General features: G+C 38.9%; 1 long non-coding RNA gene across 1 annotated transcript; it reads left to right on the forward strand.

Annotated features, from left to right (window-relative positions):
• The first annotated feature begins 451 nt into the window (after window positions 1–451).
• On the forward strand, window positions 452–5,092 carry LOC116423011. Its single transcript, XR_004233501.1, has 3 exons — window positions 452–706; window positions 3,335–3,390; window positions 4,694–5,092. It is a non-coding gene; the product is annotated as an uncharacterized LOC116423011 (long non-coding RNA).
• Window positions 5,093–5,997: the final 905 nt, after the last annotated feature.

Raw genomic sequence — 5,997 nt, forward strand, 5'->3', positions numbered from 1 at the left:
TGTCCTCTTCTAAGTTTATAACTATAGTAACTTTCTATAGTCAAGCTCTTTTTTTTGCTCATTTTTCTGCCTTTTTTGTGACTTGTAATTTTTATGTGAGAGTTGAGCTCTGGAATTGTACTGTTCAGGTTTTTTGTGCTGGCTTTGGGTCTTGTTGGCTTCCACTAGGCATCAGGGCTCTTTGCTGTTGGCTTTCTTGGGAAAACTGGCTTCCCTTTTGACTTGTACTTTGGGTGGGGGACTCCCTGTTAATTTTCCCTGAGTGTGGGGTTTAGCTGCTGGTTGGCCCCAGGGGTGGGGCCCTCCTGTTTGGTTGCTATGGAAAACAGAGGCTCTCTAATGGTAGGCCCTAGGAGTGAGTGGGGAGGGGGATATGTCATTGTTGGTCAGCCCAGGGGCAGGGCTTCACTATTGGTTAGCAATTGGGTCAATGCCTTGCTGCTGGCTTGTGCAAGTGGAAGGGCCACTGGGGTCCAGCTAGACTGCTCACTTGGGTTGGGGCTGCAGATTTGCAAGAAGAGGGGTCCTCACACTGCTGGCTCCCTGCTGTGGGGCTGCTTGTTGCTGCAGGTTTACCACCTGAATGAGGTAGATCTTTCTTGCCATATTGGGTAGCTGTTTCCCAGCTCCCAGTTCAATTCTGAGATGATTTGGGGAGGATTTCAGAGGAGTCTTTTCTCACTCCACCATCTTGGCACCTGAAGTGGTAGGTTTACTCTTATAAACAAAAACATCCTAACACTTAGAGCTCTCTCAGAGTGGGAAAAACTGATTTAGAAGGCAATGAATTGTTCTTCTCTGCAATGGCAGATGACCTTTGGAGAGGCAGTGGAGATTTCTGTTCAGTTACAGGTTGAACGAGGCCATCTCTGAGATCCTTTTCAATTCCAAGATTTTATTTCCCTTCTTATAGTAATGCTACCAACCTATACAGCTTTTGTTCACTTTTAAACCTAAATTCAACTTACTCCTACTCACAATAAAAAGGAGGATGTTTACAAAGCTTTGAAAAGGGGTTCTGAAATTTTTTTGTCTGATTCTAAAGGTAACAGTAACCTTCCGGCATTTTGAAATGTGGCAGGTTTATTGTTTCAGAAGGTAATGGCAAAGCTAATTGATAACTTCTGTTAAATATTCCAAAATCTAGTGAGTATGTGTGTGTGTGAGAGAGACAAAGAGAGAGAGAGAGGGAGAGGGAGAGGGAGAGGGAGAGGGAGGGAGGAGGAAAGAGAGAGAGACAGACAGACAGAGAGACAGAGAGAGAAAGAGAGAAAGAGACAGAGAGTGAGAGAGAGAGAGAGAGAGAGAGAGAGAGAGAGAGAGAGAGAGAGAGAGAGAGGAGTTATCCTTTCCCCAGACATTTCTTATAAAATTGAGAATACAAAGCTAGAATCAAACACTTTTTCTCCCTATGGCTCTCTTCATGTTGCCTCTGACCATCATGTTCTGATATAGAGACAAGGTATCCTTTTTATGTCCATAACTTTTTTGAGAATAGAGTAGGGGGAAACCCCTTCTATTGCATTAGGAGTTTCTCTTTTTTCCATTTCATCCTGCTTGCTTTTTAAAGACTATAATACATAATCCATAGATTTTAAAAACTGTCTTGTTGTCTTTTCTTCCTTCTGATCTTCCTTTTCTTCTGTGCCTAAAAAAAAAGTTTCACTGGAACTTTTTTTGCTTCAATATTAGCCCACTTTCCCCTCTTAACTCATCTCCAGTTGAAAACCAAGAAAAAGAAACATTTTTTAAAATAATAAATAATTTTAGTTAGCCCAATGAATCCACACAGTGAACTGTCTTTCTATATTTTACATCCATTCTACCCCTCTCTCAGGAGATGGATAACATGCTTCATTACAAGTCCTTTGTAAACTAGTTTGATCAATAAAGTGCTCAGTCTCTTTACAATATTGCTTATCCAAAATATTCTCTTGGTTCTCCTTACTTTACCTCTTCATCAGTTCATATTACTTAGGAGTCTCTGAAATCATCTCTGATTATTTCTTACAGCACATTAGAATTAGATTTCTTTCATATATCACAGTTTGTTCAGTTGTCTCCCAGTTGTGTAAGAGCCCATTTAATGCACCTTTTAGTTTTAGCTTTGATTAGTTTTTTTTAAAAATATTTCTCCCTCCCCCAATCCTGTTACTGCATTATTAATTGAAAGTATTACATGAGAGTAAGTGGAGAGAAGGAGGGAAGTAGGTTTCACTTTAGGCCAGTGGGAATTCTGAACATCTATTTAGCCATTTCCTTCTCAAGAATTTTGGTACCATTTATGGATATAAATATCTATGTTTTCACCCGCCGAGAATGTGTCTGCCTTAACCAAGCTTTAGCTTTGTAATGCAACAGACACTATGTATACTATGCCAGCATAGCTCAGTCTGAGTTTATAAAGATTTTCTTTGCCATCAATTTTCTTTCTCCAATGTGGATGGGTGACAGCCACATGTGGTGATTAGGCTGGGGTTTTTGGTTTATTCCTAGGGGTATAGATATATAATTTATGGCACCTTATAACACTTTGGTCATACAGCAAATCTTCAGCCATTGCTAGGCAATATTAATGTACCATAGAGAAGTAGAATTCTTATTAATTGTTCTTGTGGTTTTAAAACTCTTTTCAGAATCTTTCCAAAGTTATATTAATAGCAACGGCAGTCAATTATTAATAATGTATAATAACAATAACGATCATTAAAACAGCAGCAATAAAGTGATTAGATAAATGTTTAGAGTTGTGGTCAGAAAAATGGGACCATAGACATCCTTCTGACAACTGCCTTATTGAAAGGCACTGGGAAAAATCATTTGCTCTTTCTTTCAGTGAAACAGAAATAACTGTAAATAGCCAAGGAAGATGTTAATAAGATGATTTAGTCATACACATGCCTCAATTGCCAGACTCACCTGTTCTATTGTTAAATTAAGGTTTGTGAGATTTGATATCTCTCAGGATTTGACAAATAAATATATAATTAGTGCTGTTTGTGTGGCTTTCCAGTTTTGGATGTGGAGATGGTCTCTAGATATAATTATAAGAACAAAAATAGGAAAATTAGAAAAGGTTCAGTCTGGAGAATGTGCCATGTAACATTCTCTCTTTGTGTCTCTCTTATCTCTATTTCTATCTCTCTCTCCCCTCTTTCTTCTCCACCTTCTTTTCTTTTGGCATCCTAGCCTGTTTAATCCTCAGCTGTCCTATGAAATGGTCCATGACCAGAGATACAGTCCTAGGCAAAACTATCAAATGGACAAATTAGAGTTCTATTGGTCTCTCACCCTTTTCAGTTGTCCTTTCCAATTTTATCACCCTTTCTTTCAGATATCTGGATACTCATGCTGACAGTCCAGGGCCCTCTGGTGCAGGATCCTAATTAGGTATGCCACTTCCTTTGCCCTACCTGAACTATATGAGGTTTGATTTGACATGCTTATTCTTTACAAAGTGTTAATAGCTGATAACAGCTTAATGTGTTACTCTTCCCAGAGGTGTTTGCCTTTTAACAGGGGACCCCTACCTTAACTCCAAGGAATAACTTGCTTATGCTGATTCTTTTGGACTTGATAAAAATTTTCTAGGGAGATCTGTCTGGCAAGAAGCTCTGAGAAGGGCTCCACTTGTCACCCTCCAAATCTCATCTGTGGCTTGCTTATTTTTGTCTAGACTGAGCCTGGTTTGAAACAATCATCAGAAGTAAAAAAAGTATCTTCTCAGCATAGAGAAGAAAAAAAAGGAGTCAGGATGTAGGGGAATGCTCTCCTAGAACACAGAAAAAGAACAGGGTGATGGAGTAGCATAAACACAAGGCTGGTACTAGTTAGTGGAGAGTTGAAAGAGGTCATACACACCTGCCTCTGGGCCAAGGTGGCAAGTGCTTTAGTTATATAGATTACTGTGCAAAGACTTATAAACTTCCCAGTTTGGACATCTAATTTTTTCTTGAATACATGAATTATTTTCTCTATAAGTCACATAGCAACGTTACCTATGTTTTAAAGTCACATTTCATTGTTTCCTACCTCTGTCCCAGCAAACTGTTGAACTCTAGAAGAATTTTGAAGTAAATATGGGATTTTAAATGGATCATTATGAACTTTATAAGTGGTTTCAGTAGAGCAGATGATGTTTTCTAAGTAGAGTCCCTGGTCCTGAATAATAATTTATGTTTTATCTCTGGTTCTTTAGATACCTTTCTTCTTCTTTGTTAGCTGTAGTATGTATTCCATTGTTTTTTATCTATACATACATATAAATTTATATGTATAGAATAAGTCTGTGTTTGTATATATATATATATATATATATATATATAGTATCAGAGATGGAGATGAAGATGAACATCCTAAGAATTAGGGGAAAAGTCCTGCATTATTTAAAATCATTTTTAACTTTATCAAAAGGATATTTACTAGAAATGATCAGTTTGTAGCTACTCAAAATGATTTTAAACTGAGTAACATTAATAATTCCTTGACTCTTTCCTTTTCTATAGTATCCCCTCACTCCCCAAAGTCTGGGATGCTCTAAATCCCCAGTGACACCTGCTGGGGAGAGCTCAGCTCATTTGCTGCAGGCTTACCACCAGCAGCCTTCGTTGCAATGCAGAGCTACAGGCAATGATGTCAGGGGATGGTTTTCAGCTCCACACCTCCCAAGCCAATCTTCTCATTTCTCATGCAGGTGACCTCTGCCAGCACAATGATGGACTGGAATCTCACCACTCTTCTCAGGGGAATCGATTTCCAACCTGACCAGGCCCCAGGAAAGAAGCAGGACTCTATCAAAGTTAGAAAATCGCACATTAAATGTTTTTATCTGAACAGCTCTGCCGCCTTTGTCTGAAAACTCTGAGGTGAAAGATGTTACTTGAGCCGTATGTTTTGTTTAAGCACAAACCAAATGATGTTACACTCACTTGGATCTGAACATATTGGTTTATCTTACATGGAGTTTAATTGATGCAAACTTGATCTTCAGAGTGTAAGCTTTGCAGGGAAAATACCATCCCTGTGCTTCAGACTGCTCCATTTCCCTCTGAGCAGAACAAAGAGGGAAAGGACAGTGGTCTCCAGACTTCCATTTCTTCCTTCCATATTTGACAAGCCATTACAGAAATAGAGTTGTACTCTTGAATGCATTCAGCATTGCTTCTTGTCTCTTTTACTGTCCAATTGTAGGATTTCTCATTGAGCCAAACATCTGCATCCTTGGACAGAGCAACTTGTGTGTAAAGTCCATGTTAACTGATCAAGCATGGCTTTGTTTGCACTTATTCACGGCTCATCCAGCCCTGCAGTAAGTGGTTTTGCATATTAACTAAGTGCACAGTAACCTTCCTTTACCTCCTCAGAGCTCCACCCCCTCCCACCCAGCCTCGGGAATCAACACTGTTACTTGGTATGAGATACGCTGAGGAAGCTGCCAAGTGGTTGCTATGGTAACTGTTCTGCTTTCAACAGCTACTTTTCTGGTTTGAAGTAGGGTGGGAGAGCAAAAAAAAAAAAAAAAAAATACAGACCTGGGGAGAACTAGAGGGCCTGCTGATCAGAGTTCAGATAAAGAGGGTCACAGTAATTTTCTGGCACCAACTAAAATAACCAAACGGATGTGGGAGTTACAAAAGAAAGAAACAAACAAACAAAAAAAGGTAAGTGAAGTGGAAGGACAGTAATTAAATTATTTGGTAATGTTCCCAAGCCGAAGCATTTCAAATTTATATTACCCTATCTCATCTAGGATGCTATTTTATGAATCTTTTCATTTTTGTCCAGAGCCAAACAAAAATGACAACTTTTATGAGATCATAAACTACAGAGAAAGACAGGAGAGGGTAAAGAACAGCAGAGTGGGATCTTAACATCTGAAAGTCATTTTCTAAAACTTCATTCGGCTTTGGAACAATGAAGCATTATATGCATAATTAGCTGAAAATCTGCAATGGGGCTAGAGCCAAAGTGAAAATTTCTGAGCACCTTTGAATAGTG

Source organism: Sarcophilus harrisii, chromosome 3, assembly GCF_902635505.1.
Source record: "Sarcophilus harrisii chromosome 3, mSarHar1.11, whole genome shotgun sequence".
Classification (NCBI taxonomy): Eukaryota; Metazoa; Chordata; class Mammalia; order Dasyuromorphia; family Dasyuridae; genus Sarcophilus; species Sarcophilus harrisii.